Source organism: Globicephala melas, chromosome 13 (assembly GCF_963455315.2).
Source record: "Globicephala melas chromosome 13, mGloMel1.2, whole genome shotgun sequence".
In the NCBI taxonomy this organism is placed as follows: Eukaryota; Metazoa; Chordata; class Mammalia; order Artiodactyla; family Delphinidae; genus Globicephala; species Globicephala melas.
In genome coordinates, this window is record NC_083326.1 from 65,536,344 (window position 1) to 65,543,566 (window position 7,223).

Genomic DNA, 7,223 nt, shown 5'->3' on the forward strand with positions numbered 1-7,223 from the left:
GCTGTGGGTTTTCTTTAGGGGCTTAGCCATGGCAATTCCTGCTGACTCTAGTCTAAAAGCCATAAAAATTGGGAAACTGTTTCACCATACCCTTCTTCAAAGTATCAGTTTCCAACCAGAATCTTCCTGCTTTTCTTCACTGTCCATGTCGTTCAGATAGTTGCTTTTCAATACTTTGTCCAGAATATGTAGTTGATATCTGCATAGGGTTCTGTTCAGTAGGAGCTTATACAGATATACCCAAAGCAGAGCTATCCTGTCTTTTCAAAGAAGACTTCCAGAAGTCCTGCAACAGAGTTTAGATTATATGTTGTTTACTAGGGCTTTGTTCCATGCCCACCAAGAGCTCGGGATAGGGAAAGGCAGCCACAGGTCTGTGTGTCAAAGCTTTACTGAACTTTCCTTGCTAAGGAAGGAGGGAGAAATAATGTTGGAAGAGAATAGTGCTTGCAACCCAGAGAGAGAAAGGAAGTGGGACACCGTTCTCCCTGTTCAGCAGTTATAGCCTTGAAGCTCAAACACTAAGTGTGACCCACTTCTTTTGAGGCATGATCATTGACCATCCTGAGGCCCCAAACCAAGAACCAGCCTCTGAACTAAGAAGAAGGAAGGGGCTCGGGGCAGGGCGCTGAGCTGAGCCAGGAGGTTCGAGTGTCACTTTTCTGTTGAGCTGTCACGGTGGTGGTGATCCGTGAACCAGGCTGCACAGTGGTGAAGTACTTCATCTTCAGGCTGGGCTCTTGTGATGGTAAGCGCAGACTTGCCTCCAAGGAAGGCACCGGAGAACAGCTTGAGGACACTTGGGTCTCTGTGAGTGTGGTCACCAATCAGACGACCCTGGTAAGGCTTCCGTTGGACCCAATCTGCATAGTTACTGGTGGTGACAACCCCAGCACTGGAGCCACAGATGAGTGTGACCTTCTCACCAACGATTGTGGTCAGTGAGGTTTCCTGAATCACCTCAGCCTGGAAAGTGAGTCCCTCAAGCAGTGACAGAGATGGAAATGTCAGGGAGCAGTCATGGGCCACGATGCGACAGGAACTACCTCCATGGTCCTCTGCTAGCAAAGCTCAGAGGGTCTCCCTCTGACCTGTGAGTGAGCGACGGGTGTGAAGAGGAGCAAAGTTGTCTGGACCATGGGATATACACCCCAAGAGGTGTGTCTTCTGGAGCCCTGACACCTCTCTGGCCGGCCAGGGATTGCCAGTCCCTAAACCCTACAGGAGAAATTATGCAAATAATCTCCCCAGGCCAGTACATTTAGTTACTTGAAAAGGAAATGGCTACTGGGATGTCAGACAAGTGACCATAGGCCTGGGGCATATCTGCTCTGCGCCTATGGGCCTGGGCAGGAGCTGGAGGGGAGTGCAGGTGAGAAGAGGTCTTTTCATGTGTGTTTGCTTGGCATTTTTCCGTAATCCTCATAACTCATCAGTTCTTGATGTCAGAGACCTCTCTTAGGTTCTCATCTGCCAACAATTCTTTTTCTTTTAGTTTTTATTTATTTATTTCTTTTTAAATTTTTTGGCTGTGTTGGGTCTTCGTTGCTATGCGCGGGCTTTCTCTAGCTTCAGTGAGCGGGGGCTACTCTTTGTTGCAGTGCGTGGGCTTCTCATTGCAGTGGCTTCTCTTGTTGCGGAACTCGGGCTCTAGGCACGCAGGCTTCAGTAGTTGCAGCACGCGGGATCAGTAGTCATGGCACGCGGGCCCTAGAGCACGTGGGCTCAGTAGTTGTGGTGCGTGGGCTCTAGAGCACAGGCTCAGTAGTTGTGGCACACAGGCTTAGTTGCTCCATGGCATGTGGGATCTTCCCAGATTAGGGATAGAACCCGTGTTACAGGGTTTGTTTTGGTTCCTCCTTTGGGTCTGTCACTGCGGCGAGCACCACTGTATACCAGCCAACAGCAGTATTCAGCCTCGTCCTTGGATTGAGCCCCCGAAAGGGTGAGGGCAGTTCCCAAGGAAGGAACCGGAGAACCGGGCTGGGGTCCAAGAGAGTTACTGCTTGTGTCCTAAATCAGTGTCCTGGGGGCTTGGCCAGGTTTCTGCTGGAACCGGCATGGATAGCGACTGTTGGTCACTGCTCCAGTGCTGGAGCCACAGGTGAGAGTGACTGTCCCTCCTGAGGACACGATCACTGAGGGCTCCTGAGTCGCCACAGCCTGGGACCCTGAAACCAAAAACAGACACATGTTAGGAGTGAGGAACAAAGGCAGAGGGATCCCTCCAAAGGCTGGTCTCTGCATCTGTGTGGACCTGGGCAGTGAGTGAGGAGAAGGAGGAAGAAAGGAATCCAGGCCATGGTGCAGACATTGGAAGGATCCCTGCCCCAGAGCGGGCGCTGGACTCTGATGGTTCCTTATCCCCTACTGAGCTTCCTGCATGAAGCGGGTGTGTTTGAGTGGTGCATTATGCAAATCTGAGCCCTCTACCAGCTCTCCACTACCCAGGTCCTCAGCCCTGAGAGCAGCTGCACCATCAGGGGTAGCCTGGGGTGGCTGTGTGCTGTGGATTTACCCTGTGAGAGGAAACAGCTGCTCTAAGATATTCCCCGGGCCAGTGAACAATTGGTTCAGGGTCCCATTAAATCTGAACCACTGGGGGACTTCCCTGGTGGTGCAGTGGTTAAGAATCCTCCTGCCAATGCAGGGGACACGGGCTCAAGCCCTGGTCCGGGAAGATCCCACATGCCGCGGAGCAGCTAAGTCTATTCGCCACAACTACTGAGGCTGCGCTCTAGAGCCCGCAAGCCATAACTACTGAGCCCGTGTGCCACAACTACTGAAGCCCGCACGCTTAGAGCCTGTGCTCTGCAACAAGAGAATCCACTGCAATGAGAAGCCCGCGCACCACAACAAAGAGTAGCCCCCGCCTGCCGGAACTAGAGAAAGCCCGCGCGCAGCAACGAGGACCCGACGCAGCCAAAAATAGATAAACAAAATAAATAAATAAATTTTAAAAAATGTTTTTTAAAAAAATCTGAATCACTGGGGTTTTCTCAAGTCCTCTGAGAAGACTCACAGCGCCTCCCAGTGGCCTCCCCATGCTGAGGGCATGTGGTCTCCTTTAACAAGTACTAGTAACTGTTGATTTATATTTTTGACATTGCAACTGTATTTCCCAGGCCAATCCACATTCATTGCTTGTCTCTTCTTTGCTCGGTCCTGTTTGTAAATACTTCTTTTTTCTAGCTGTTGTTGAAATCCCACCCCAGCGTCTGTAATTTAATTTTAGCGTTACGCGATCTTAATTTCTTATCTAAGTGTTTTGAATGACTAAACGAATTGTTTCATGAACAACTCACTCTATTGGAGTTATTAATTTAGAATCTCAAGTTGAATAAACAGCTGGCTTAAATCAGAATTATTTTAATAATTTACTTTAGAGAATTTTTAAAAATGACCAAAACCTGAGGGTTATAGGTTTTTCTGCCAGTTCAGTGGAGACTAAAGCCAACAAAGTATACTTGACCAACCCCCCAAAAAGCTCTGGACACCAGGCTTGGGTGAGCTTTCCTGGTCTGCAGTCCTCCCTGCACAGGACCACACACTGGTGCTGGGAGAAGCCAGCACTGTCTCTGACTCCCCTGGGAGAAGATAACTGGAAGCTTGAACTTGGAATTCTCTTGGACCCTGCCCAAGTGCCTCTTCCTTTGATGGAGTTTAATCTGTACCCTTTTGATGTAATAAACCATATTTATGAATACAAATATGAGTTTGAGTGAGTTATGCTAGGGAATTATCAAAACTGAACTTGCAATTGGTGTCAGAATTGAGGGTGTTCTTAGGTACCCTCAGACTCTGCAGGATCCCAACTCACATCAGTTTATCACATTGACGGCATCATTCTGAGTCACCTGTAATGAGGCAACTCCAAGTCTCTTGGCCTGTTAAGGTGCCACAGGGCCAGCATAAATGGAAGGATATCCTGGATACTTATGCACACCTTCCCAGTCCTGTATTCTTCCACTGCTCTTGGAAACTGCACACAATAGAAACCTTCCTCATTTTTTATTGTGGTAAAATATTCATAACATAAAATTTACCATTTTAATCATTTCTAAGTGCACAGTTCAGTGGCATTGAGTAAATTCACATTATTGAACAACCATTACTACCACCCATCTCCAGAACCTTCTTTTTTTCCAAACTGCAGCTCCATACCCACTAAACAGTAACTGCCCATTGTCCCCTCACCCAGCACCTGGAAAACGTCATTCTACTTTGTGTGTCTATGAATTTGACTGCTTTAGGTACCTCTTTTAGGGGAATCATACAAGATTTTTCTTTTTGGGACCATCTTATTTCACGTAGAAGAATGTCTTCAAGGTTCATCCACATTGTAGGATGTGTCAGAACTTCCTACCTTTTTAAGGCTGAATAATATTCCATTGTTTGTATATACGACGTTTTGTTTATACATCCATCCGTTGATGGGTACTTGGTTGCTTCCACCCTTTAGTTATTGTAAATAATGCTGCTATTAACATAGGTGCACAAATATTTCTTGATGACCTTGCTTTTAATTCTTTCGGGCACTTACCCAGAAGTGAAATTTGGATCATATAGTAATTTTAGGTTTAATTTTTTGAGAAACCACCATACTGTCTTCTACAGTGGCTACACCATTTTATATTCCCACTAGCAATGCACAAGAGTTCCAGCTTCTGCACATCCTTTCTAAAACTTGTTATTTTCTATGCTTTTGGTAATACCATTCTAAATATAAAGTGGGGGGCTTCCCTGGTGGCGCAGTGGTTGAGAGTCCACCTGCCGATGCACGGTACACGGGTTCTTGCCCCAGTCTGGGAAGATCCCACATGCCGCGGAGCAGCTGGGCCCGTGAGCTATGGCCGCTGAGCCTGCACGTCCGGAGCCTGTGCTCCGCAAAAAAAATAAATACATAAATAAAAAGTAAATATAAAGTGGTATCTCACTGTGGTTTTGATTTGCATTCCCTGAATGATTTGTGGTGTTCAGCAGCTTATCACATGCTTATTGCCCATTTGTGTGGAGAAATGTCTCTTCAAGTCTTTGCCCATATTTTATTTTGTTGGTGGTGCTGAGTTCTTTATATAGCCTGGATATTAATCCCTTATCAGATATAAGCTTTATACACACACACACTCACACACACATATGTATTTTTCCATTGTGAGTTGCCTTTTCACTCTGTTGGTAATGTCCTTTAGTGAACATACATTTTTTTGGGGGGCGGTGGAACTCAGTGCTTTGTATTTACAAAAGAAAAATAATAAAGGAAAAGTCTGAAGCTAATCAGCTGTAGGCACGGGGCAAAGGTGGGAATCTGGGGGAAAGGGTAGGGTCCTCTGCAGAGAGGGAAGGGGAGGGGCTCTGGCACTAAGGAAGCCTGAGGGTCCCAGCCTCTAGGGGCTTCCCCAGGGCCAGCCCTACCCTCCCGCGGAGGCTCAGATCAAGGGGCCAGGAGCTGAGTCTCCCGCAGCCCCCTCTGGTTTTTCCAGGAGCCTGAGTTCCCAGCTCCAGGGCTCTGGGATGGCAGGGGAAACTGAAGCCAGAGAGAGCCCATGGGTCCTGCCACCACTTCTCACTGTGGCGTGATCTTGGCAGCCTCAGCCCGAATAAGGGCAGTGAGGTCCTGGTTGATGAGGAAGATGAATCACAGGCTGGCAGTCTCCACCACAGAGTTGTCTCTAAGGCGCCATTTAGAGCCACACAGCACAGGCCGTCCATCAATGTAGACGGGTCGCCGGCCCTCACTGACAATGAAGAGATTACCGTTGTTCTTCAGCTTGATGACACCTTGCAGAAACAAGAATCTAATTTGTTGGTGTACAGTTGTTCATAGAACTCTCATGTAACCCTTTTTATTTCTGTTTAATTGGCAGTAATGCTTACTCTTTACAGTTTTAGTTATATGAGTCATCTATATTTTTTCTTAGTCAATTTGACTAAAGGTTTGTCTAATTTTAAAAAAAATCTTTTCAGGGAACCTACTCAGTTTTGTTTTGATTTTCTATTGTTTTTGTATTCTCTATTTGGTTTTTCTCTGCTCTAAAATTTATTATTTCCTTCCTTCTGTTAGCTTTGGGTTTAGTTTGTTCTTTTTTTTTCTAATCCATAACTCTCCTGTCTCTAAGGGCTGAGCCCTCTGAGCATATGAGGATTTTTTTTCGCACTTCCCCATGGATATAAATCACTACATTAACATACTACCCACATATAGAGCACAATAATACTTGTTCTTGGGCTGGACCCCCGTGATGGTGAGGGCAGATTTATTCCCAATGATGGATCCAGAGAAGTGACAAGGACCCCAGAGGAGTGGCTGTTTGTGTTGTAGATAACAGTTTGGGGAGCCTGGCCTGGGGTCTGCTGGTACCAGCTGGGGTGGTAACTGGTAGAGACTGACCCAGAGCTATGGCCACAGGTGAGGGTGACTGTCCCTCCTGGAGACACTGAAAGTGACGGCTCCTGGACCACAGTCTGAGAATCCACCCCTAAAATTGACAGGAGAGAGACAGGGCTTGTTATGGAGACAAGCCCCTACTTGTAGGTGTCCCCAAGGATGCATAGCCCTGGCCCCTGACCTGAGCTGTAAGTGAGGAGCCCGAGCAGAAACATCATCCAGACCATAGTGGGGACACTCCCAGGACGCCAGCTCTTCAAGCCTCCTGGGAGAGTCTGAGAGCTAAAGGAGGAGATGTCGTGTCCTCACGTCCTGCCCAGAATCTAGTCCATCCCAAATCTCACCCCATTCCTGGGTCATTTCTTCCTTCCTCAGTGAAACCCCTGCTTGTCTTCTTTGGAGGAGCTTAGCAGTCACTCCTCCTCCAGTAGTGAGTCCACTGTGACATCACAGAGCCCATGTCTGGGGTGTGAGGGGACAGGGGACTCCCTTGACTCAGCCCTGGACCCTGTCCTAGCAGCAGCGGTGTGGGGACCAGGGCTGGGAGGGCCAACACGTAGAGCTGCACAGCCAGGTTTGGGATGACAGCCTCCTTTTTTGAAGAAGCATATATTATATGACATCCCTTCAATGTAACTACCAATTTTAGGAGAAAAATTCACAATGTCACATAGAAATTAAGATAACTCACAACATCATAGAAAACAGAGTTGAAATACATGTCACGTAACCAGAACTAAAAATAACGCTGTGTGTGAACAAGTATGTGTGAGCATCGTGGGATGTTTTAAAACTCCCGTCCCTTTACATTCTGCTGTGGAGCCAAAGGACTAGG

The 7,223-nt window shown here is 47.3% G+C and overlaps 1 pseudogene; it reads right to left on the reverse strand.

Moving 5' to 3' along the window:
* Positions 1 to 654: 654 nt before the first annotated feature.
* On the reverse strand, positions 655 to 2,303 carry LOC138842937 (immunoglobulin lambda variable 7-46-like; annotated as a pseudogene).
* Between the last annotated feature and the right edge of the window lie 4,920 nt (positions 2,304 to 7,223).